Source organism: Ictidomys tridecemlineatus, chromosome 8 (genome assembly GCF_052094955.1).
Source record: "Ictidomys tridecemlineatus isolate mIctTri1 chromosome 8, mIctTri1.hap1, whole genome shotgun sequence".
NCBI classification, from domain to species: Eukaryota; Metazoa; Chordata; class Mammalia; order Rodentia; family Sciuridae; genus Ictidomys; species Ictidomys tridecemlineatus.
In genome coordinates this window covers 138599600-138625081 of record NC_135484.1, presented here as the reverse complement: position 1 = coordinate 138625081, position 25482 = coordinate 138599600, and the positions used below count along the sequence as shown (strand labels likewise).

The 25482-nt window shown below is 42.7% G+C and overlaps 1 protein-coding gene and 1 long non-coding RNA gene across 11 annotated transcripts in view; one reads left to right on the top strand and one right to left on the bottom strand.

Moving 5' to 3' along the window:
- Nucleotides 1-25482, bottom strand: part of Fars2 (phenylalanyl-tRNA synthetase 2, mitochondrial) — a 491273-nt gene that overhangs the window by 96997 nt on the left and 368794 nt on the right. The gene's annotated exons all lie outside the window — the stretch shown is intronic.
- LOC120888968 (uncharacterized) lies at nucleotides 9591-12637 on the top strand. Its single transcript, XR_013425362.1, has 2 exons — nucleotides 9591-9909; nucleotides 12578-12637. It is a non-coding gene; the product is annotated as an uncharacterized LOC120888968 (long non-coding RNA).

The window sequence follows — 25482 nt, the reverse complement described above, 5'->3', positions numbered from 1 at the left end:
CCTCTCCAAGGAGACCAAGGAGACCAAGGATATCACCCTTAAGAAGCATAGCCTCAAGGAAACGCAAGAAAGGAGGAGGCTTGCTTTGTCACCTATTTTTTGGCCTTCAGCAGAAGGTCAGCTGCAGCATGTCATCTCTCCACTGGCAAAACATTCTGTGAGGCCATATCCTAAGGACAGGCCTCTGGCAGGATGTTCCTAGAGCTTAGCTTACTATTCTCACCACAAATCAATGTTTCAGACATTCCTTCCAATTCAAGGGGCGCCACTTCAGGATCCAGAGAAGACTACATCCTAACTCATCGGGTTATCAAACAGACGGTGGGCAGAAATTCCAGGAAGTATTCCATCATCTGGTAGAATTTTTGGAGAAGTCCTTGGAAAAGAGAGCTCATTCTGAAACCTTGGAGAACTAGGAATTCAAAACATAATCATTTACCAGACTTTAAGGAGCACATACCAGCATCTTTTCAGGCTAGCCCACATACCACTCAGCTAACTGGCTCCCTCTTTGGTACTTCTGAAGAATGTAGGAATGGGAGGTGTTCAGAGCCCCAAGATGATGGGACTGAAAGAAAATGGTACCCAAGCAGCCCTCGGGTGGCAAAGAGTGGTGTGTATAAAGTGGAGTGAGGCTTCTCTCTTGGACATTATTAGACACTACGCAGAAGTGGCTAAGGGTGCACATGTGACAACAGATGGTAAAAGTGTCCTTTCTCTAATGTCAACCTGGTGCCTCTGAAAGATGCCAACGCTGACCTTTGCCTGCAGGTCCCTCCTACAGGACAGGAGAGCAGCTCCTCAAGGCAGCAGTCTTAGACGTCCCATCTCCCTGCCATCCTTCTCTCTAGTCTACAAATGATGCTGATCTTTAGGGATCAATGGAGATGTTCTTTAGAAAACACACTTGTTAAGTCTACAAAATATATATATTTTTTCTGCTCGAAAGTGATTTTACCTGGAATCAGATCTTCAGGAAATTGGGTGAAGCATAGTAAGGGGAGGGGAATGGGAGAGGTCCCTTTCTTTGAGAAAAAAATTTTGACAAACTATTCCCAAACTTTCATTCAACTCATCTAAAAGCACATCTGTCAACTTCCCTCTGAAATTCCCTTTGTGGATTTCCTGGTTTCTTCCAGTGCTGCCTGGGTTTCCCCTTCTGCTCAACTCAACACCTCAGAGGCTTCAACTCCTTGCTCTCCACTCAACATTTTTCTCTTATGTTTTACCTTCCTGTTTCCTAAGTCCATCTGTTCCTTGCAACTTTCAATATCACCATTTGAATCTGTAGTCTCCTGGTGGCCACCTGGATTAACTGATGGCCTGACAGATTGACTGAGACCCTCTTTCCTTCCACGCTCACTTACTGTGGGCCTCCTTTTGCCAGGCACAAGACACAATTCTTACCTTCAAAAATTTTTCAATCAAGAGGGTAAAACAGACATTTCAAGTAAGTGCAAGGCAAAACTAGAAGTGATAGAGATGCACACCCTTCTTTGCATCTAAATTCACGGGGGAAAAACAGTGGTGCTAGACTTTGGGAACAGCCTCTCACTGACTCTCCCTAAATTGGGGGCTCAATCTTCTTTGTCCTACTCATGGAAGAGCCAGGATACTTTCTCAAAGCAGCGTTGTGGCCACCCACTGTTGTTAATGGGGTTCTATCTAGCACCTGCAGGAGTTGCTCCCACACAGGGGTCTTGGGCAATGGCTCTAATAAAAGTATCTAAAGAAAAGCAACTCCATGTCCTAGAGAAGGCTAGCTAGCAGAACAGGATTATGTTGGCTCACTGCCAAGTTTTAAGCAGATATTATGGTGCAAGGGGGCAGGGCAGGGGCATTTTTACCTAGCAGGGGAGAAAGTGGGATAGGGGCTAGGAGAATATGAAAGAAAGCATTTCAAGAAAAATGTTTATTATTTTACAGTTCCCTTAAGGTCCAGTCCTTTTTAATCACAGCTGTTTTGATTCTCAGACTATATGGCATGCCCATATACAGAGAAAGTGAGACACCTCATTTGATAAAGAATTTGTTCTGATTCACAGTTCATACAAAAGTTAAACATCTTCAGTTTATTTAAAATTTGGAATCTTTAAAATGCTTTTAATGAAAATAAGATTTTGTGAAATTAATCAAGAATGATCTTAGATGTGGGAGTACTTTAAAATAAATATGCCTCTGAATTTGAGATAGATCTTTAAAATAATTCTTTCCAGCAGTAATAAACATCTCTTGGTTTTTCCAGGAATAACTATATTCTGGTTTTCTCAAACGGATTTTTTTTTTGTACTAGGTAAATATTGAGACAGCATTTAAGTTGGATCAAGTCCATCTATATTGACTGTAGGCAGCAGCAAATATTGGGGACAATTCAAGAATGAGGGAGAGAATCTTGCAGTTATAAGATGGCATATACAGTTAAGTTGACTACTAAGATCTTCTCCAGCTAATATAGAATAAAAGCACAGCTGAGCCCTAGTGAGTTTGGGAGCATTTAATAGATAACTGAAAAAAATAAAACTTTCACATTCAGACATATGACTCCATATGCTTTAAGATTTTCTGCATACAATCTTATTTAATATATTATCACAAGGCAAGTGGCATGCAGTCCACTTTAATGTGACGTTGTAAACGTCCTCATGGCTAGCTCTGCTCTCTGGGATAGTCTGATTAGAATATTATTGAGAATTAAAGCAGATTCCAAACTAGGACACCATAGGCATGTGCAATAAAATATGTTGTTAGCCTCGTGATTTAAAAATGGAAGATTATATGAATCTGAATTTGTATCCAGCCTAATATGTACATTATTGGTGTTTAGCAAATACGATAAGCAATTGAAGGTAAGGGCCTAATCTGAGAACACAGGAGAGAAAAAGAAGAATCAGATAAATAAAACCACCAATAAAAGACGAAAAAAAAAAAAAAAAAGAAGAAGAAGCCCTTCATTCATCTAATACTCAGATCAAGGGAGTTTCCTTAATAACTAAAGTCGACATTTTTAAGTGCCATTAAGACAAGCTTCTTGCACACTTGGATGGACCGTATTAAATGAAGCTGGTCACAAACTTGAGTCAGGATGTGTTGACTGCTATCTTATTATTTTTTTTGTATGAGTCTAGCCAAATTGAATATTAGTTAGTTATCTTTAATTTATACTTTAAATGCTTCCTTCATTCAATTAAAAAAAATCGAATTTTCCTTAAATAAATGAATGATTCTCACCACAGGTTCAGAGCAGCATATGCCATGATTACGACCACGATGTTCAACATGAGGAAAAAGAGCAGGAAGACATTGAAATTTAACTTCCTACCGGATGCTAGCTAACGGAAACCGTGATAAAAGCAGTGTGCCTTCTGGAGGCTATTTATGAATTAGTCCAGGTTTGTTTTGTTTATCTCTCAACATACTACTTCATTTTGGTAAAGATCAGCTCTCTGAGGCACCTACACTGTACTTCATGTTTTCCAAGTCATTCTTTCAAAATGAAATATGAGAGCCACGAAACATGAACCTAAAACAAAAATGTACTATGTAGCTACTAGGTGATATTCTTACTGCTCTTGTTCTATGACTTACCCAAATTTAGTAGGATTTTTTTAAAAAACCATATTTGGCACACATGGAATAACAAGTACATATTTCATCACTAAACAGTTACTGTAGATAATACTTCGTCAATATCAAAACACATCAATAGCTGGTGTACACCTGTAATCCTAGGGACTCAGGAGGCTGAGGCAGGAGGCTCACCAAGTTCAAAGCCAGCTCCAGCAACTTAGCCTGGGACTAAGCAACTTAGTGAGACCCTGTCTCAAAATAAAAAATAAAAAGGGCTGGAGATGTGGTGTGGTTATATGCCCTTGGGTTCAATCCCCAGTACCACCTCCACTCTCTACCACCCCCCAAATCCCCACTCTCATGTATATAGACGTGTATTGCTTTCTCATCATGATGATTCTGAGAGATTTTTCATTGAGAAGGAACATGTTTTCTCTGTCTCCTAAAATTCCCTGTCATTCCTCTTTAGGTCATCTTTTGAACAGAGTCACAGAGACTTGAGACACATGATAATCAGGTCCTTGGGCCAACAGTGCACATGCTATTGCTACCCAGTATGTATGTGTGTACATATTTTTTATTAAGTGGATAGGTAATAAATACACAAGTTTACCTTCTTCACCAAATATTTTCTGACCCCCTATGTTGTGGTGGGCACTGTACTTTTTATTTGTTTTCACCCAAACATGCAGGATAGGAATTTATTTTTAATCGTTTGGCAGTGCTGAAGGATCAAAGCCAGGGCCTGTGCTGGCTAATCAAAACAGCTTACCACTGAAGCTACCCTGGAAGACTTTAGTTAAAAAAAAAAAGAAAAGAAATCCCCATAATGACTGGAGAATTTTAGGTAAAAACTAAAGAGCATTAGAAGTCAGAAAGAGAAGGGAGTTCTGGTGCAGCTCCTCACTAACCACTTCTTGTGACTTTAGGCCTTTCTTCCACCTGTGTTGGTCTCAAGATTTCCACTTGCATAATGAAGGAACTAGACCAGACAAGCTCTTTTAAAAAATCCATCTGAGTACAAAATGCCACAGTTCCAAATATGGAAGTGTTTTATAATGTTGGGAACTGGCAAAAATAGTACTTCTCCCAGAAGAACTAAACAATATCGATCTCATTTGGGCTATAGCAGTTCCTACGTGAGAAGGCAAACATCACCTCCTGCCCACACTCACCCCATAAGAATCTGAGCCTAGGCCAAAAAAAAAAAAAAAAAGGCATTCACAGAACTGTTGTGGAAAAAAAAAATCTGAATGACCACAAACATTTTGTAAACTTAAAAGAAAACTATCAAATTATCATTCCTTATCTATAGTTGCTGGGAGAGAAGAATTCCCACAGCTTCAGTGTGGGTCCCCACCCTCTAGGGATCTAACCACCAGCGTCCTCTACAACTGGCCAATCAGATGGAACACTTGACTAGTAGGTTTTCCTCCTGACGGCTCCATCAGGAAATAAGCTGTAGGAGAATATCTAGAAATGAAGGAAGCTGGCTACTTGGGCTGTTACCAATATTAGGTTTTTAGAGGCAAAGAAAATAAATGCTGTGAATATATCAAGACGTAATAATTTCTCTGATTTGTGACATCTGCTTTCCTATTTCTTTGCTTTTTTTTTTTTTTCCTGGACAAGAATGCACTGACTGAAAATAGTCATTTTTAAACTTGAAAAAAAAAAAAGAGGACATATCTCCAGGGCAAATGGTTTCTAGGTCAGTGTTTGTGTGTGCGTGTGTGTATAAATAAAATCGATATACAATGTATCTATATTTATCTATCTAATCTCTGGCTGGATCATTAAACCTTGGTCTCATTTCAACATTCTGGTTAGTATTTGGTTGAACTGAAAATTAAATGACTGCCAGGCACGGTGGCACACGCCTGTAATCCCAGCAACTTGAGATACTAAGGTAGGAGGATAGCAAGTTTGACCAGTAACTTAGCAAGGCCCTAAGCAACTTAGTGAGACTCTGTCTCAAAATAAAAAATAAAAAGGGCTGGGAATGGTGCTCCATGGTTATGCACCCCTGAGTTCACTTCCCAGTACTGAAAGAAGAATAGAATTTGTGATTAATTTATATGCATGATATAAAATTTAAAATAAGCAAAGTAATTAAGAGAGACCATAACCCTGCCATCCAGAGATGAGCACAGTTAGCATCACATTGTATAAAATTCCTGTTTCCCAGGATGTATAAAATATATACACACGTATATACCTGTAGGTAGAATTCATCCCTACTCTACGTACCTAGGTGTTCAAAGAGAGCTGGGGAGATGGTGCCCCTGTGGGTGCCATGTGAGTACTAAGGCACCCTATTTGGGAAGCTCTGCTCTACACTGCCTCTCAAGCTGAGTTGATCAGCAGTAAGGATAATAAGCTTCATTTCTTGGAAAGTCTCCATGTTTCTTTTGTCTGCCCCTCACTTTCACAGAGCTGGCACAAGTTCAACTAGCATAAGTTTAGATGAATTCTGCACAAATGTCAGGGAGCAGAGAATTCTTGGCTGTCCAAGTTCCATTTCAAAAAGTAAAGCCATTGTGATGGTATCCTTGCTAACACGTATCTCCTCTTACTTTCCTTGGACACAGGAACCACAGTGAATAGGTCCAGTCTTATGGCCTTGTCACTGTGGTGTCCTAGGAAGGAGACAAAAGAGTGTTGTCCTGACAGAGTCCTTCTGATGGCAGAAGCAGGGGTTGGAGAAATAGTAATCTTGGAGAAGCAGTTTAGTTTGGATCCATACATCACAACTGATCTCCCAAACATGTACCAGGCAAACATGTGCCCAGCAAAATGAGATGTGGCTTCTGCCCTCACAGTGCAGGAAGACTTGAAACTAACACAGGATTATAATCAACAAGAGAGGTACTTCTTGAATTGTTTGTGTTTACCCCAAGTTCTTTTAGAATCCATTCAGTCATTTGATTTTCCTTCACAGGAAGCACCCTTTGGAAGTATGCGGCAGGGGCCAGCAAAAAGGCAGATGAGAGACATTTCCTTCATAGTTACAGCCTCCACAGGTCTTCAGTTATGTTAATTACTCACACCTTTCCCTAATAAATGCTTAGGAATTCTGTGTCACAGTGGGAGAGCCCAGAGGGCCACACTGATTGCAGTGGCCCATCTCAACTTATTACAATCACTATGCAAAGGCGATTCTGTTCTAAAAGCAAAATATGATGTCTCCACACCCTAGGGCAGGAACTGAGAACAACACATGCCATCAGTGGTGACCAAACTTAGCTTCCATCATGGATCACGGTGGCCTCATTCTGACAGGTCCACCTGCAGCCTAGCCTGGGATCATACCAAGCAGTAACTGAGCTGTAGCGATGCTTCAGGAGGACAGAGGGGACACAGAAGAAGAGAGAAGTGTAGAAAAGCTTTATTATTTTTTGTCCTTAATTTTCTTTCGCAGCCTTAACTAGAATCTTTGCTTTGAGACCAGAATTCTAGAAGTTTACCTATCTCAAATTAGGTAACCCATACAGCTTAGCTTTTATATTACAGCATACTCACTAAAATCACAAACTATTTCTATGGCCAAAATGTGTGTGTGTGCAGAATGGAAAAGGAGAGTTTTCAGAAGAGTCTTGGTCCAAGGGAAGTGGGTGTGGTTTAGTCAGAAAGCTCTGTCATTTGCAAGCTGGGTCACCTCGGGACCCAATGGCCAGATGTGGGCAGGGATGCTAAGAGGGAGCAGCTCTCCTGGATGGACTCTCAGGGTAGACTCTTGGAGCAGGTGGGCACGTCTACCTGCTGACTCTGCACCTTGGATTTAGTGAAGGAAGCCAGTGAAACTGCTCTAGAGTCCACAGGCTTCAATGCCGTCTTCTTTCCACTTCTGTCTTCCCCACCAAGGGGCCTTGCTGGTTTCCAACTTTATTTTCACACAGCTACTTACTGACTCCTGAGTCCATTTCCTCATCCTCTTTGCAGTTTCTTTCCAACTGCCACTTAGTCTTGAGCAATCAAAACAGAACACACATTTCCAGAGCAGAAACATGATATGTTTATGGAAAAGTAGGACAAAGCTTTTCCTCCAATCAATCTCCTCGTGATGATCAGGATTTTGTTTCCTCTCCTGGCCTAGTCCCTGCCTTCTGAGGAACAGCCCATCTGCAGTGGTTCATGGCTTTTGTTCCTAGACAAAAGCTGACAGCTGAGAAGTCACCACCTCTCACTGGACTGTGATTTCTCCCAGGAGTGTCCCTGCCATGTCATGGGTAAAGTAAGTCATTTTACTGTGAAGAGCTCTTGTGAGGCCTAAGTTTACTCTCAAAAGTCTTCATTCCATGGAATGGTGTTTGAAAATTAAGCAAGTGTTTGGTTCTTTGAAGAAGTCCCTCTTTCACATTTTCTTTTCCCCAGAGCAAATTCTTTTCCAAGCCTACGAAGAACTAGCACCCAAATCCTCCCTGGGAGGTAGAGAGGAAGGGAACATGAAAGGAGGGAGCCTCACAGTCTGTTGAGAAATCTCTCCTATCTCCATGACCTTAGCTAGAACTGTTCATTCTGAGGCTCCGGAAAGTTCCAACAGGGGCAGAGGAAGGAACCAAGCAGAACCCCAGTTTAATGCGGATATTTCCTCTTGCTACACCACATCAATACAATACCTTGGCCTCCCATTAGCCAAACACTCTCAGCAACAAAGCCATCCAACTCTGGGGACAGGAAGGATGGAGACAGAGTGGGAGTAACTCTTGCGTCATGTTATGAAAGCTCGGCTCTGGAGCCTCGTTTTTCTTTCTGAGGAGCTCGTGGACGCTGAAACATCCTCCTCCTCAGCTGCTGGCCAGCAACAGGCCCTAAATTAGTTAAATTTAACTATAATAAACATGCTGCAAATGAATTATATTTAACTCTAACAGCCACCTCAGGGTTTGTCTTGAGATGGAATAATTTTAGCTTCTGCTACCATAAGTCCCCTAACTAAGGCAGAGAGTAATTACCTAAGGAGTTACCCTAATGAGTTCACTGACACTCATTATTTATGATACTGTGTGAACACTCCAGTCTTTACATAGTCAGGCATAGACTGCAGACTTCTCAATATACAGTCTTGGGTGGGCATAATAAAGTCACTAAAAATAAAATTGTTCCAAGTACCTATGACTTCAGTAAAGCCATCTGATTTCAATCTTCATTAACAATTAGAGTCCCAGCTGAAGCCTTATACAGTGAGAGGAGCAGGGTCTACCAAGAAAACGAGCAATGTAAGTCAGATGATAACCTTCTAAGAGAATAAACCAAATGGAGGCACTTTTAAAGTATGGTTATTTAAAACAAGTCAGGCTTGAGTGCTGTGCACGCTAGGGAGGAATCGTGCTTATCTATCCATGGAAGCAGGATCTCAGTAGCAGCTGGTCAGGGGAACAATTTCTGAAAGTACCCAAGTAATGACAACTTGTCTGAAATGCCATTTTCTTATAAAATATTATATTCCAACATTGCATTTATTGTGAACAGTTTCCTCATTATAGCATCCCCACTCCTCTAGTCATCCCTTACACCTTTGCTACAGATCAGTTTGGGGCCATTTACTATAATGTAAAGAACTATAAGACCTAGTCTCTGCTCTCCAGAGGTTAGAGTTTAGAAGGGGACACTGCCTGTTACATATCAGTTAACTGGTTAGGGCTGATTTATGTGGAGTGGAAAAACCACAAATGACTTGGACTGTGACCAAACCATCCCTGGCCAGCCCCGAGCACTGAATGCCCTTCAAATACTTGTGCATTGTGGGCATAATCTCCTGTGCTTTGGTGCATATATAATTAACATGCTGTATTTAACTTGTACATAGGTATTTATATCTTATTTTACAAAGGATTTAAAAAGGCTTCCAAAAGAAAATATTCAACAAAATAATCCTTGAATATGAATAAACATAGAGTCAATGCAAGGAATGGAATGTTACTCACTCTCTTCTTACTTCTCTTTGTTCCCTACTCTCCTTCCAAAGTCATGAGTCATGCCAGCTTGGAAAGAGATCTGAACACGTGGGTTTAGAATGAGGTAGAAGGTGTGCTTGAGCCAAATCAGCCTCCTTCCCCAACTCCTCCACTAGCCCAGGGTCCAGCTCTGGCTAGGCACTGGGACTCTTGCAATGAAGGAGGTGGCACCCTGGCAGCCACTGTTTCACCCTAGGCTTGAGTCTCAGGAGCTTATAAGGAGCCAGGATTTGGGGACTCCGGAGTTGTGACTGTAAAACCATGTAGCAGCCTCCGAATCTCTCTCCTAGTATAATATGGCCAGGGTCAGCATCAGTTAGTGTAGCACCACTGAGACCATGGTCAGCTGCAGAATTCTCCAGGTTAAACTCACCTGCACATTGAGGTAAGTTAAATTTCTCTTGACATTGAACTCTTCAAACATTTTCAGAGGGAGTTTTGAGCAATATAAGGTATGAGATCCTCAGCAAACTTACTAATGTACACACAAGGACCATTTCCTATATTGATTCCTACAGGAGGTACTGATGGAAGTGGGTACCTACCAGCACGGGCAACACTATGGGAGGCCACAGCAACTTGGTCTGTTAAGAAAGACCCTATTTATCCATCCCAGGATTATTCTTTCTTAGAGGAAGGTTACTATTTATTTTTTCAGGCACTGTGCCAGTGCCTTATATTGTTTATTAAAATGTTAACTTTCTTGAAACACTATTAAGTATTACCACACATACCAGTAAAACCACTTGAGGCCCAGAGAAGTTAAGGCAAAACCAGGACTCAAACTTGAATATGCTGGGGCTGCAGGTGTGGTTCAGTGATAGAGTGTTTGACTAGCATGCGTGAGGCCCTGAGTTCCATTCTTAGCACCACAAAAAGAAGAAAAAAAACCAACAAAACAGCTTGGATCTGCTTTCAAAGCCATCCATTTATGCCTTGGTTTTTGCTACATAAAGAAAAAGAGATTGTTTTGTCTGAATCAAGCAGTGAAAAACATCTAAAAATCAATTCATTTAGTTAAGCAAATTTTAGAGATCCCTTTCCCTCTGGGCTGTCTGACTAAAATGAACCAGGTCCTCCAGGGTCACGGGGACACCTGGATACCTGAGCAGTGTGCTGGGTGCCCACCAAGCTTCCTCAGAAGCAGTTACTCCCAAGTGGGAACTGGCAGTGTCATTATGTTACCTGGTGTGTCCGACAGTATGAGAGTACAAATAAATTAAATATTTGCTTATGCGGCTGCTTATCAAATGCATATAAAAGAGAAAACGAATTTCACATTATAAATGAGTGTTACCATTTAGAAGTAAAATTCAACAGAACTGAAGCTATGAAACCCCACGTAATCCCTTGAGGGAAAAAGGCAAATTTACAAACCTCTCATCTGTTTTCAGACCTACTCTTTATTGTCGGCGTACAGAGACTTCTGAAGGAGCCAGGCAGAGAAACAGCAAGGGGAACGGCTCTGATGATGGGCATTAAAGGAGCGAGGGCTAGGAATAATCATGCAGAAGACTGTGGAAACGCTCGGCGGCTCAGAAAACCCACACACCGCAGACAGTTCCACATCAACACTAGAAAGTGTTTCTCTAGCTCTGAGAGTCAGTCAGCAGCCGCCAAAATATTTGTAGAGAAAATAGCATCTGTCTTTTCCAACCCACTCAAGTTAAGGTGCATTTGCCCACTCTGCCAAAGAGAAATGCTAGCTAAATGTTGCTGGCATCTTTACCTCATCGGGTCTCTGTTTCCCCACCTGTGAAGCAACAGATTTGGAAAGATCACTCTAAGGACTTGTCTAGCTTGTCATTCTGTGGTTCCATGAATTTAGCCGGCTAGCTCTACCTTTGGTATTTGATGGCTTTTTTGTTTTTTAAAGGGGGGCTCCCCCTCCCCCCTTATTTTCCTTTTTGAAGCACTGGGGATTGATCCTAGGAGCACTCTACCACTGATATATCCCAAGCCCTTTTTATTATATTTTGAAACTGGGTCTTGCTAAGCTGCCAGGTCTGGTCTCCAAACCTGATCTTCCTGCCTCAGCCTCCCAAGTAGTTAGCATTTAATTAAAGGAGGCTATTTTTAAGGTTGAATGGTACTTCTTTTTCTTGTCCAAATCCTGTTTTTGTTATGATCTTAATCACATTTTAGTTATTTTAATTTTTTATCTATCTCTGTTATCTCCAGTGTCTAACATTCTATATGCCTGGTATCTAGCAAACTTATCATGTACCAAATGTTTCTTAAACTACTCTCTCTCCTTGCAATTGACAAGATCCCTGGAACTCTTAGTGCTGTATAGGAAAGGACTCAATACTATTCTTGTACAATCAGGCTGGCTGCTCTCCTGATATGAACTCATGGGGTTATCTAGGGTGGTACTTCTTCTGACTGGCACTGGTCATTAACAGGCAAGTGTTCACTGTACATAATTATGTGTCTTGCTGTGTCTAAACAGCAAAGCAAGCAAGCAAACGAAGAGGTAAGTGTTCTATGTTTTAAGGGAGTTACTGGATTCTTCTTTGTATAACCCACCATTACTAGTATAGGGCACTGCATGTAGGTGGCACCCCGTATTTTCTGGTTAGTTGAATGCAATCAATCAGTTAACGCCACAGCCTTTTCAAGTACAGCGCCCTAGACCTTCTGTGGCCATGAAGTCTCCTTGTCTTCTTCCATGTTTACCAAGGGGCATGATCCACCTCTCGTATCTGGGCTTTTGCAATGCCAGTGCCTCCATGATTACAGTCACCTTCTTCCAGACCCCTCATGACACTCAGCTGCATCACCTGCCTTCCAAGGAAAGCAAGGGAAGCTCTTTCACCTGCTGCTATACTATGCCTTGACAGCTGGCTAGTGACTGGCTTTCCACCTACACATCAGAGTTCTACCAGCGTGTCATTTTGTGATAGAATTAAAAAGGTAACAACACTATATAGTTAAGACTGAAAGGAAATGGTTAAAGGAGAGACAATTTCCATTATCTTTCAAATGACTACATGCATTTCAGCTCCTTGGGTTTCCTGAAACTGTTTATCATGTACTTTTCTCTCTTCCAGGTTACCTCAGGTCCAGCTCTACATCCCAAGAGGAACAAATAAATGCAATGGAATCACACAGCCTACTGTGCCTTCTTACCAAGCAGAGAGAAAACCCGTGCACATAACCACACTTCTGAACCTCCTCAACAGTCCTGGGAACCATGTCTCTAAGAAAGCCTTTCTGTTTTCAAGATGAGCTGCACCTGGCCCCAGCATGCCTGCCCTGCCAGCATTTTCGCAGGTGGGCTGACAGCCCCAGTGGAAGGCCTCTGAGACAGCCCACAGAGCCATGGCTGCACCCGCCCATGTGGATACTCATCAAGCTATACACCCACAGCCATCTGTCAGCTGAGGTTCCAGATGTTGGGCCTGGTAAGCGGGGTCTCCACAGCAAGCTGTCAGCATCTTGGGACCTGAGTCCTGGCTGGGCATTCTCAGGACCGTGGTCTTGTGTAATCACCTAATACTGCTCAAACACATTCAAGTGATGGGGATTCACTCCTTCACAAATGGCCCCTTCCATGAGCTGAAAACTCTCTAATTTTTCTCCCACTGGTCCTAGTTCTGGCCCTGAAGGTATAAGTAGACTCCCTTTCTGTAATTAATTGTTTACTTAAACCAAAAACAAACAAAAAAGGGCATCATGAGGCATGAAAGGAGACAGGAAACTACTGTTGGCAGGACTAGATTAATGAAGTGCCCCGAGAGCTGGTGAAATCCAATCTCTTCTCCATCTACGGGCTGCGGGAGCTGCTGGATGGCAGGCCCCCCATATCCCCAGAGGCCATGATTGTAAAAGTCCACAGATATATGCCAAGGGCCTATTCTGAGGAAGCTGCTCCAGGTTCAAAGATGACTAAGATGGGGTTTTCATCCTCAACTCCCATATTCTCCCAAAAGAAACAGGCAATTCTAGAACCACATGTAACCAGGCCTGGAGTGGCTTGGGGGGTGGCGTGCTAGGGCCTTGGCTTCCCATGGCAAGCCTCAGCGTGGGGCTGGCTAGATGAGGGGTCTCAGTGGGCCCAAGTTGAGGGGTCCACTTGACTCCCTGCCACTCAGATAGTCTTTGAGTTGGAGACCCTTCTCTTCCTCTTCTGGCACTGGGGAGATCCTATTTTCAGCATAAAATTAGCATAGAGATGAAACCATTTCAGGGAACTTAAGAGTGAATTGACACAGGAGACATTAAGTTTTCTGTTTCTAAAATGGAAAAGTTTTACTTTTTCTTTAAAACCCCAAAGCTGCCACTTAATTTGTGTTTAGATTATGCTTCCATGGCTGAGCTACAATAGTGGAGCTGTGCTCGGGGACTGAGGGGGGCTGAGGGGCTGAGGGGGGCTGAGGGGCTGAGGAGGACAGCAATACGTGCTGAGTGGAGCATGCGCGGTGATACATCACGGTGCCCACCAACACTCACAGGCAGGGTGTGGACAGCCCTTCCTCGGCGACTCCACCAAGCAAAGCCAGCACGGTCTGGGTGCGAACGCTGGTGCTGAAGAAATGTTCCTGGAGATTTACTGGCAGGACCTGGTCCAACCCAAGCCCATGGCTGCTTCTGGCTCCCCTTGCATTACTTCACAGACACGCTCATTGTTCTTGGCCGGGATCTCTCTTCAGCCTTGTTCGGGAAGAGATCCTAGTAGCGGGCTGGTAGCAATAAGTTGGCCTCGGCGCCCATGCTACCCCCTCTCCCACACCAGAGTTTGTATTTTTGCTTTTTTAGGTTTTCTCACATCCCTCCTCTCTGCACTTGCAAGCTCTTTAGTTCTCTCCCTTTTTGCTTCAGTGGATTTGCTCCTGATCTCATCAGAAAACCATTCCCTCAGCCATCAGTAACAGCGGACACTAAAGACCGCTGCCTGCTGGTGGCCCCCAAAGCAAGCCCTCCCCAGTGCAATGTCGGGGCTTGCAATTAAGAGAGCACTGGGCAGCTTCGAGTCACGCCGGATTTTACAGCAAATGATTCCAGTGGAATAGACTTTTGGAAGAATGTTTTTGAAAGTTCAGTCACCTGATTCCACTGCTAAATGGATTAAAACAACTGAAAATGCAAGTGTTTTCATGGATGCCAAGCTGGCTAAGATACTCTCTACATCAAAGGGCTGTTCAGGGCCTGGGGGACTTGTTTTTAATGCAAGGGGACTAGATTCTGGTTATTAAATATGTGGCAGATAATACCTAAACGTACATATACTATAAAACTTATTATGGTGGACTTTATTAATTTAGACTTTTCTAAAATAACCTACTTTTAAGAGTATATGACCAAAACAAAGAGTTTCCTAAATGAAACAGCCACCAAGGGCAGGCAGCAGAACACAACAGATATGCAAAGCATCGGCACCATATCTAAGCTGATATAATAATTTATTAAGTGCTTATTATGTGACAGGTGCCATTCTAAGAGCTTGATATGAATGAACTCCTTTTATCCTTCAATCAACATATGAAGTAGGAATAGCATGTTTATATTTTGGTAAAACGGGGCAGAAAGAAGTCACCAACAGCCCAAGAAAGGGCCAGTCAGGGCCAAGCCCAGTGGTTGAACCCAGACAATGTGATCAGAGAACTTTTTCTCTTGACCGTGACCCATGCCAATTATATACATTGCTAGCTTCTCACAGAAGGACCTAAAAAAATGACTATCTAGCATCACTTTCTTAGATAATTATAGCTTTGACAAAGAACTGAAATAGTTAGATTTATGCACGATGGAATGGATCTGGAGACACCTAATCTTAATCACATGGTGAAAGCCAGCAAGGGGAGCCCTGTGCGTTAAGCAATGCCTCCCCCTCCAGTGCCAGGCAGAGAAGGATGGGGAAGTTTCTTTAAAACACTAAGGCAGCATGAAGCTCTGGAAGCTGGCAGTGTGGGGACTCTTTCTACATTGCTGTTTGAATGAGTTTAATGTAGCACAGGGTATTATGAGAATGATTGTCAGATTTCATAAACCACATTTTGCTATTCACAGGGAAGTCCCAGCAAAGCTAAAGTAATAACATGTATACAGAATAGCAATAATAATATCTTTTGCAATGCACTGCAAGGATGGGAAAATATAACAAATGAAAATTATGGTGTGTAATAAAAGAGCTGACAGAGATGAAAAGAAGATTGAAAAAAATACAGATTTGTTAGGCAGATAACCCATGGTATGAAGTCAATAAAAATTACAGTGGCCTAAATCCATGTCAAAGACAAGAAGTCAATAAAAATTACAGTGGCCTAGATCCATGTGAGTGACAAGCCTGAGAAGAAAATCTAAGCAAAACAACAAAAAATATGTTTTTCTTTTATCCTTCAATGTAAAATATCTTTTTGTCCATTGAACATGCTGACTCTTCAAGAGTTTAGTTCAATAAAAGTCTTCCCAGTAAAGGAAGGATTCTGGGATGAGTCAGTACCATGACACGTTCTGGAAGACTCTGTTCCAGGAGAGGTAGAAGGTTCCACGCTGGTCTCCAGAACCCACCTTCCAAAGGACCTTGAACTTGCTTCTCCCAGTTGCTTCAAATGATAATCTTCTCCCCTTCACTGAGACCCGGCCACCCTTCATTCATATTTGGGAAGAGTCCTTGCACTTACTTCACAGAGAAAATAGAAGCTACCAGATGGGAACTCCGTCAACTTCCAGTTGCCAAACTGAGAAGCCTACAGCACCTACACCCACCCCATTCTCTGAGTCTTATTCTTTCTGGGTGAGTCCCACCCTGCTCAGCCTCCTTTAAATTTAGATTGGGAGACATCCCGCCCTCTCAGGAACAGGGAACCATAGAGTACCCCTCCTTTCTCTCTCATATAGTCAACCTCTTGTACTTCTCAGGATCCTTCTGCTTCTAAACACTGAAGTATGTCATATTCTTATGACTTCTCTTGACCTACGGTCCTCTGTAACAATGACCTCACCCTTCCTTCTCCTTGGGAGTTGACTTTCCTCAAGGATGATCATTTCTCATCGTAGGCACCAATGACCCACGTTGCTAGAGATGGTATTGGGTATGTTGCCTACTCATGTTCTACTAGTTTTCTGTCTCTGTGATAAAAAATATCTGATAAAAAACAACTCAGGGGAGGAAAGATTGCCTTTGGCTCCTGGTTTCAGAGGTTTCAGTCCCTGGTCACTGGGCTCCACTGTCTCTGGCCTGGCACATCATGGTAGGCGGGCATGTCGGAGCATGAAAAGCCACTGATTCATGGTGGCCAGGAAGCAGGGAGGGAGAGAGGTGGGCTGGGAGGAGCTGGGGACAAGATACATTCCTCAAAGGAAGGCTTCCAAGGACCCACCTTTTCCAACTAGGCCCCACCTCCTGGAGTCTGCACCACCTCCCAGTAGCACCACCCAAACTGGGACCAACACTCCAAAGGATTGAGCCTTTGGGGGGCACTCCACTGCATGCACCATCGTTTTGAAGCCCACTGTCATCCTGGCTTCTGTAACTCACATGTCTTGACACTGTCTCACCTCCCTGGCTCCCCCACGTTCCCTTCAGGCCTACCGTCCTCTACCTGCCACTACACACTCAGGTTTGTCAAGACCCCCGAGGCCCCTTGCTCTTTCCTCTCCATGCTTTCCAGCCCGTCTTCTCCACATGCTCAGTTACAGACAAATTTATATGCCAGTCTCCATGCCTCCCACAAGCTCCAAATGATTCCATCCTGTCTGTACAACATGTTGACCTCAGGATTCTATTAAGCCTCAAGGTCAATATGTTCAAACCCACGTCTCAGCCAGTCGTGTCCTTTTATCAATGAATGGTCGCAACATCCATTCCGTCCCACCGTTAGACACTTGGCCATCTCTGAGGTTCAACCCAGGAGCAAGTCTGGAAAAGCTTGCTTGGGTTTACCTTGGGATCTGTTGACTCAGCTTCATCCTCTCACTACCTCACTTCCTCTGAGTTGCTACCATGTCTTGCATCTCTGCAGTGGCCTCCTCCTGGTCCTGCAGCCCTTGAATCTCTTCTCCACGGAGCAGCCAGAGCCATTGTTTTGAAAGCCACATTTGATCATGTTACATCCTGCTATAGTTTGGATAAATGTCCTCTTAAAGCACAAGGATTAAAGGCCTGGTCCCTAGTCTGTGATGCTGCTGTTTGGGAGGTAAAGGAACTATTAAGAGTTGGGGCCTAGTGGGAATTTAGATCACTGGGCTATGCCCTTGCAGGGGAGATGAGGACCCTGGCCCCTTCTTGTCTCTCTCTTTGCTTCCCTGTAGATAAGCAGCTTCCTCTACCACTGTGATGCTCTGCCTCACCATAGGCCCAAATGCCTGAAGCCACAATAGATAAAGCCTCTGAAGTTAAGAGCCAAAATAAACCTTTCCTCCTTGTAAGTTAATTATCTCAGATATTTTGTTATAGCAATGGAAAGATGACTAACACGTATTCCTTGCCTCAAACATTTCAGGGGCTTTTTATTGACTGGATAAAAAGAAAGATATTTAGGTAGTCTGCAAGACCAATCTTCAGCCTCAGTGCCATGTTCCCTCTTCTTCCTGCTACACTGGCCTTCTTTGAAGGCCTCTGATGCATCAAGCTTCTTCCTGCTAGACAGCCTTCTTCAGACTGCTCCTCAGCTCTGAAGGCTCTCGTCTCCCCCACCTCACATTTCACCCTCAACTCCACTGCTGCCTGTTCAGAAAGCATCATGGTGAGAACACTTTCCCAGGCGTCATGCCACATTTCTGTGTTATTTCATTGAAGTCAGTATCTCCCTTAGTTAGACCATAAGCTCTTTGAGAACAGTAACCATGCATGTCTTTGCCTTCCATTGTGTCTCCAGAGCCCACACTCAGCATTCAGAGGACTCGACAGATGAGCAAATGCATGAATGAAGGAATGAAAAAAGGCTGTGCCCTCGGGAGTGCGGCCTTGCTGAGTGGTATTCCCTCTGTGCTCCATCCTGGGGCACAAAAACTGGGTCTGCCAGCAGGACTGCTTTCAGAAATGACACATTTGGGACACATTCTCCAACCTAAGAGGAAGGAAAGAGAAAGCGGGAGGAGACAGGAAGGAGGTAAAACCGGATTTATAACTTGCTTTAAAATGTAAATGCCCCTGGGAAAGGGAAAGGGAAAGTTCATTCCATGAACTAACACATGAAAGATCCCTGAAAACTCTGAGAGGATTTAGCAGGAAAAAACTGTGCCTTGTCATATTTATATCACAGTTCCTTTATGGCATCTTTACACCTTGTTCTTTCTATGTCCATCTCCTTCAGCTAGACCATAAATTACTTGAAAGGAAGAACCATGATTCTCACCCCCACCTCGAGTATGTAGTATCAAAGTGACCCTGGTGTCCAGCATGGCTCAGGCCACCCTAAGTGTTTTCTCATAGATAGAAACAGATAAATGAACAGACAGGCATCAAAACCAAAAGTGGTTCACTTTACAACTGTGTGAATGCACAAGAATCTGAAATAATATCTACCAAATATTTATTCCCCCTTCATTCCAGTGTAGGGATACAAGTAATGGGCTGGGGAATGGAAGACAGGTCTGTAATTCTTGACTCACCTGACTGTCACCTCACTGAACTGTGAGTTCCAGAGGGAGAGTAGTGCCTTTTTTGTCCAGTGCAAAGAAAATGTGAGTTCTCTTCCTTCTCCGTTACCAGTGAATCAAAGTCTATTCCCAGCTCTTACACTAACCAGCTGGGTTAATTATGGCTGGAAAAGTCTCATCTCTCTGGACTTGAAATGAGACAATAGGACTAAATGACCTCCTAGATCTTTCACTTGATGCATCCATTCTTAAAAACTTGCATGCACAGAGTGCAATTGCTTAGGGCAGCCAGGGCCTAAGCAACTGCACTGATCTCTCTCTCTCTCTCTCTCTCTCTCTCTCTCTCTCTCTCTCACACACACACACACACACACACACACACAGACACACAGTCTCAACCATTTCATGCATTGTTGAGAAGGATTCTGGTAAAGAAGCAACTACTCTAACATGGAGTTTTGCACAGAATTCCTCAATACATGACAAAGCACTGTGGACATCAGCTAGTGAAACACAGGGGCAAAGGAGCATCAGTGGTAGGTAGCCTGGCAGCTATGGAGAAAGGAATTCCAACAAAATAGAGCCAAAATCTGAAATTGGATATGGACATATATCATGGGAGTCTATGGAAAGAATGATGAAACAATTGGTTATAAACTTATAATTATCTAATAACTTGGTTTTTACTTGGATTTCTCCTAAAATTTGTCTCCTTGAAGATTTCTTATTTATTTATTTATTTTTTAAAAAATTTAAAAAATTTTTAAAATTTCTTACATACATGACAATAGCGGAATGCATTACATTCATAATTATCCATTCACAGCACAATTTTTCATTAACTTTCTATGGCAGAAATTCAGTCATATATTTTGCTAACAATCAATTGTACTCTTGAAAACATCAGTCTTTGAATGGGAAATTCTTGGTGGCTTCCCATCATTGATCCAGTACAATTGTCCTTATGGCTATGATGGTACGATGCTGTGAAATATGACCTGTTAGAGAAGCAAGTTTATGAGTAGATCCTGGAGTTGAGGCATAGGAATGTATAACAGAGTGTGCACTAGTGTCTGCTCATGACCGAGAACCCAGAAAAACACAATGAGTAACTCAAAGTCATATACTTATTTTTTTGGTTTTAACTATTGGGGATGAAAACTTTTGAAAGATGTCATGAAACTTCCAATCTCTGCCAAGAAATGACAATAATGCTATGGTTTGGAAGTGTTCCCCACAGGCCCATGTGTTGAAGACTTAATTCCTAGATCTGGGGCTATTGGGGAGGTGGTGGAACCTTTAGGAAGGGGGGCCTCATGGGAGAAAGTCAGGTCACTGGGAGTGTCCCCTTGAAGAGAATATTGGAACCACAGCCTCTTCCTGTCTCTTTCTTTGCTTCTTGAACACTATGAGGTGAACAGGTCTATTCTGCCATGTGCCCCTGGATATGATACATTGTATGGCTACAGGCCCAAAGTAACAGGGCCAAGAGACCATGGAACAAGATCTCTGAAAACATGAACCTAATGAACCTTTCCTCTTTTACGTAGATTATCTCGGGTGTTTTGTCACAGTAGTGGAAAGGCGATGAGCACAATAACAGGAACAACCACCAACATATATTGAGCCTGGCACAAAGTGCTTCTGATGTGCAATTTTATGTATTCTTCACAGTAACTATGAGGAAGGCATTGTCTCTTATTACTCCCCACTCACAGAGGTGAAAGCTGATGTTAAGTAACCTGTCTACAGTAACATGGCAAGAAAATGGTAGAACCAAGACTTGAGCCTATGCAGTCTAACTTGGAGTCCACACACGCAACCACAATTCAATACTGCTCTTTCATGAACTACTGACCGCAGCAGAAACTGTTGTTAGAAACCAAGAGGTACAAAACTGAATACCAATTTTTTAAAATGGTTCTGTTTTTCCTTTCAGTATTGTCTTCTTTTAAGACCAAGAATGCAATACAAGTTTTAAAGAGCTAAATTCTTACGGATTCCAGGGGAGCACTGACAAGTCAAGGCCTTTAAAGTCAGGGCCCCACTTAGCAAGGGAAAAGGGTGCTAGAATCACAGACTTCAGGGACCACTTTCAGAATCACCCCCTTCCCATCCCCTAATGGTGAAAGCCCCTGGGTCCCAGATTACCTGAATGTCAGTGATCTTGGAAAAGGAGGGCAAATATTTAAATGATTCCCCACATTTGATCTTCCATGCCATTTCGTATTCTAAGCCTGATCAAGCAACCTGATCAGTGCAGCAAAGTGGAAGAGATGCCTTCATTGCACCAAGTGATTCTTAATCTGTGTTCATGCAGAGGGATTTAAGACCACAGCCCTCACTAGATAAAGACGTCCATCTTAAAAGATAAAGGAATCAGGATTCTAAGCTGTGAGGGAGTATAGTGCAAGAGTATTAAATGGCATTCACCCCTCATAAAGGGGACAAAGGGATAACATCTGAAAACAATTCTCAAGGTTTTTATGTACAATTATATAACATGCAATGTATAGACACATCATTCATTCATATATATATATGTGTGTGTGTGTGTGTGTGTGTGTTTTTGTCAGCTTTTTTGCTGCTATGAACAAAAGACCTCACAAGATGGATTTTAGAGGAGGAATATTTATTTGGGCCGACTCTATTGCTCTGTGCTTGAGGTAAGGCAGAACATCATGGTGGAGGAGTGTGGTAGAGGAAAGTGACTCAGGACGTGGCCACCGGGAAGCAGAGAGAAAGAGAGACTTCTCTTCTCGCCAAGGACAAAATATATTCCCCAAAGGCACTCTCTGATGACCCACCTCCTCCGGCTATACCCTATCTGTTTATGGTTACTGCCCAGTTAATCAGGGGATTGGGTTAATTCACCGATTGGGTTAAGGCTCTCATAACCCAATCATTACACCTCTAAAACTTTCTTGCATTGTCTCGCACATGAGCTTTTGGAGGATACCTGATATCTAAGCCATAATAATATGTGATATTTAATATCTGCAAGGTATCTATGTAATATTAAAGTACCTGTGAAAAACCAATCATGTGACAGTCACCGGACCACTGGGACATATACAATATGATCTGCCATTCACAGGTCTTTCATTCTCACTGGTAGAGTTTCCAACAGTTATCTCAGAGAACAAGGTTAAAGAGCAACTTGCTACTGGTCCAGGATTTGTTTAAAAATGTCATTGCTCTGGGGAGTGGGCAAGTATCGGAATGTGAAAACGGAGACTGAACACTAAAGCTAAAGCACGTTATTCACCCAGTTTTCTTCCTCATATCTACAAACACCTCCAACAAGCGAGTTCACCTGATGGTTCAGCAGATGAGAGACTGGAGCCAGCTACAGAGCCTACATGTGAGAGAGGTATCATGGTCTTACAGGAAGGTTCAGCGATGTTGCTGGCACAAATGGGAGCTCCAGGGCTGGGGACCTGGGAGGCAAGAATACAAAACTGCAACCACACTGGGACCACCCTCCTTGTGGTGGTCCCTGTCATGTAGAAACATAAGGAGACTTCCCAGGAGAAAGAGAGATTTTTCTAGAATGTTAAGGACTCCCTAGGATTATATCCAATAATACCTGGAGTCAAGTCCAGTTTTCATGGATCACACACAATGATGGCAAAGATGATTTAGTCACTCCTTAACTATTTTCAAGAACTGACAGAAATTTTCTAGAAGTTTTACATTTTGAAAATTTGGTTCATAATACTTAGGGAGAGAGAAAGGGAAAAGAAATAGCCGGCTGATTTAAAAATGTTTAATCAGCTCCTGCGGTAGGCAAAAGAACGGTCCCCTAAAGACACCTACATCCAAATCCATGAAACCTGTGAACATATTTACTGACATGGCAAAAGGGACTCTGTGGCTGTGTTGAGATGGAGAGATGAGGATTATCTGTGAGGGCACAACATGATCAGGAGAACCCCTGTAAGAGGGAGGTAGGAGGGTCACTGTCTGAGGAGGCATATGATGCCAACAGAAGTCACATCAAGGAAGGGGCCATAAGCCAAGGAGGGAAGGTGACTTCCAGATGTTGGAAAAGGCTGGTGCATGGATTCCCTCCTACAGTCTCCAGAAGGAAGGAGGCCCTGATGACCTGATGACTTTAGCCCGGTGAAAAAGGATTTCAGACTTCCACAGAGTTAAGATGGCAAATGTATGCTGTTTTAAGCACGAAGTTTGAGGTAATTTGCGACAGCAGTGACAAGAAACTAATACCATCCACTGTAGTGAGAGGTGGGATCCTGGGCATAAAAACAAATGGGAAAAAAAATGGATCAGGTTGAAAAGGGTGATTATTCAAACACGAAAAAAAGAGAGCTTTCTCGAATTGTATTCTGGGAACTCAAGTTCTACTGGGTTTACAGAAGACAAACTTTGGCTACAAACACACCGAGATTGGCATAATTACAACAGCAGCACTTCCCCAAAGGACAGATGCTGAGACGTACCCAACTGACTGGTCTCAGGGGCAAGGAAGTAGGGGGCTTCTGACATGCTGCACAGGGAATGTGTAAATACCTTCTGCACAGTTTTATGAGGTCTAGAATTCTACTCCTGCAGAGGTTCAGGTCTTTCAATATCCTAAAAGTTTCTTGGTGTTATGATGATTCTTACCAAACATTCAGTTAAATCCTAAGAGGGAAGGCTTAGTACCCTCACCCTCTGTTAACTAATACAGTCTGAACTGTTATTCACAAAGGATGCATCAGCCTGACAACATCTTTCTATTTAGAATAAATATTTTAAATATCAACCCTAAGAAAATTCTGATTTAATCTCTCTGAAACTCCTGCCAGCTAACCCTGTAACAGAGGACTGGGGAAGGGTTGGCTGAGAAGCCAGGAGCAGGGTAGGGTGAGGAGGGTAGCATGGTCCAGGCAAGGATGTCATGATCTGTCCAGGAGGACCCACCCCTGCCCCTGACCTGGACGGACTGGGCAGCCTTGGCTTTCTTAGTAGGTCTGCATCTTTTGTTCATCTAAGGCCTGAGGCCCTGCACTGGACTCAGAGGACCAGGGTGGGAAGTGCCACCATCTGAGGGTGCTGCTCACCCTTCTGTGATCTTGTGGATGCTGCTGCAGAACCCAGGGCACTACCAATCCTGTACTCTCACATGGCACTCGTGTCACTCAAACACCGAGACTGCCAGGAACTGCCCAGCCTTTCAAAGGCTAACGTCACACAGGCAGGACAGGAAATGTCTGAATGGTCATAGAAAAGTAAAACAGAATCGGAGCAAAGGAGATGCAGTGCATCCTTCTCCCACCCATCCTTTTGGTACCCTCCACAAGGGCAGGTTGGGTTTTATTCACTGATGGATGCATCAGTGTCCAGAGGACCCCTGACCCAGCCCAGGCACTCCAGTTGCCAAATGAGTAAATGAGGTTGGAGACGTGTTGACTTTATAGTTACAACAATGTGACCCCCAGGACGAAACTCATTTATCTCTGTTCTTGATCCTTGAAATGACCTCTTTACACTGAGACCTAGGAGGGGCCTGCATGTTTCTCTCGTGTGTGGTTCTTATCAGACTTGTGTTGCTGTCACTTAGTTCTTGTGATTTCCTTCCAAAATAAGTTGTAAAATAGCTCAGGGTTGAGCTTCCCTAATTCATCACTGAATCCACTCTGATGAGCCCAAAGCCTTCCTTATAGTAGGTGCTCAATAAATACTGGTGAATTTGAATCTGTATATTTTCCCCAATTTTTTTCTTTTGGAGCTGTAGGGTTTACAAAAAAAAAAAAGATCAAATGTATAATTGAGCAGATTATAATATATTAACATACTGAAACCAAACTCATATAATTACCACATAATAGGAAGAACTACATTTAAAATATCTTTAATTTAAAACCTCAAGTGCTCCAAAATCCAAAACTTTTTGACCACCAACATAATGCCACAAGTGGAAAATCCCACACCCAACCTCAAATGATGAGTCATAGTCAAAATACAGGTAAATTAAATATACTGTGTAAAATTACCTTAAATCCTTGTGTATGAGGTATAAATGAAACAAATTTTACGTTTAGGCTTGGGTTCTACCACCAAGATTCCTCATTAAGTATATGCGAATATTCCAAAGTCCCAAAAATCCCAAATCTAAAACACTTTTGGTCCCAAATATTTTGCTTAAATGACACTCAACTCATATTTTAAAATAATAAGAGATGCTTCATTAATGTCTGAGGTTCTGCCAGAAATGAAAAGCATTTTAAAATCAATTTATCAACACATAAACACTTGAGGTTAATGCATATGTATATATAACTATATACGCATATGAATAGGTGACTAGATTTACTAATAGGGTTTCTCTGTCTTTGAAGAGGAGATAAAAATAAAATGGCATGTTGCATTGAACAAGAGGCATATGGCATACTTTATAAATATGCAC